Source organism: Crocodylus porosus, unplaced genomic scaffold, assembly GCF_001723895.1.
Source record: "Crocodylus porosus isolate Cpor-Errol unplaced genomic scaffold, CroPor_comp1, whole genome shotgun sequence".
Lineage (NCBI taxonomy): Eukaryota > Metazoa > Chordata > Crocodylia > Crocodylidae > Crocodylus > Crocodylus porosus.
Window position 1 is genome coordinate 42,104,951 of NW_017728948.1, and position 1,041 is coordinate 42,105,991.

Genomic DNA, 1,041 nt, shown 5'->3' on the forward strand with positions numbered 1-1,041 from the left:
CAGAACACTAATTCTGTCTTGTTAGCATGTGTTGGCTGAGAGTTACTGCCTTGGTTGAGATTCAGGTTTTTAAATTCTAATCAAATAATAACCTCATTATTATTTGATAATAATTATAACCTATCTCAGAATGTTTTCAATTTTTTAAACTAAAATTGATTTGTTCTTATATAATATGTGTATTTGTTGTTTCCAGATTTTCTCCAAATAACCTGAATGGTAAACATTCAGCTTTCTTACTCTCTGTGAAATGATGATTTTGACTTTTGTTTTGCAACATTTATTTCTTGTATGTTATTGATTACCTTAGTCATGTGAAACTCATTCTGTTTCATAATTAGAAAATAAAATTAATTGCACTTAAAATACCATATGACTGAATGAATGATGCACGGTGCATAAAAATAGCAAATATATTTTTTTCATTAATGTTTATCTGTTCATGCATATAGATTTGTGTAATAAATATGATTTCTTAACTATCTATGCAACCCCTCCCCCCCAAAAAAACAACAGAACCTTCCAAAAATATTCATAAATAACAAAAGACAGAAGTAGAGTCAAACCAAATAGTGTTTTGTAATTTGGATGAATTATTACAAAGCGTGTGCTTGTAATACAGTGAATAACAATGAGAGAACTTTTCAAACAATTATTCTGTCCAGTATTCTCAATTTAGTATCCATAGATATTTTCTAATATCATTAATTACACCTTCGTAATATTTATTTATGTTCACTAACCTTTGAAACTCACTCTTTCAAGTAAAGAAGACTAAATATTAGAGGATGATAAGCATTTCTTAGTAGATAGGCCCTGTGTAAGAAACTTAGACACATAGTTATAGCTTAGACTTTAAAGACATTACAGTATGAAAAGAAAAAAATAACGGTTAATACAAAGAGATTGACCTTTATTCATTATGTGTCATTTGTCAGCCGAATCATTAAGTTTTTTATTAAAAAGACCTGATTAACATAATTAGTAGCAATTAAAAAATTCTGTAGGGTAGTTTCTTTTTTTTCAGCACAAGGTCAAGAA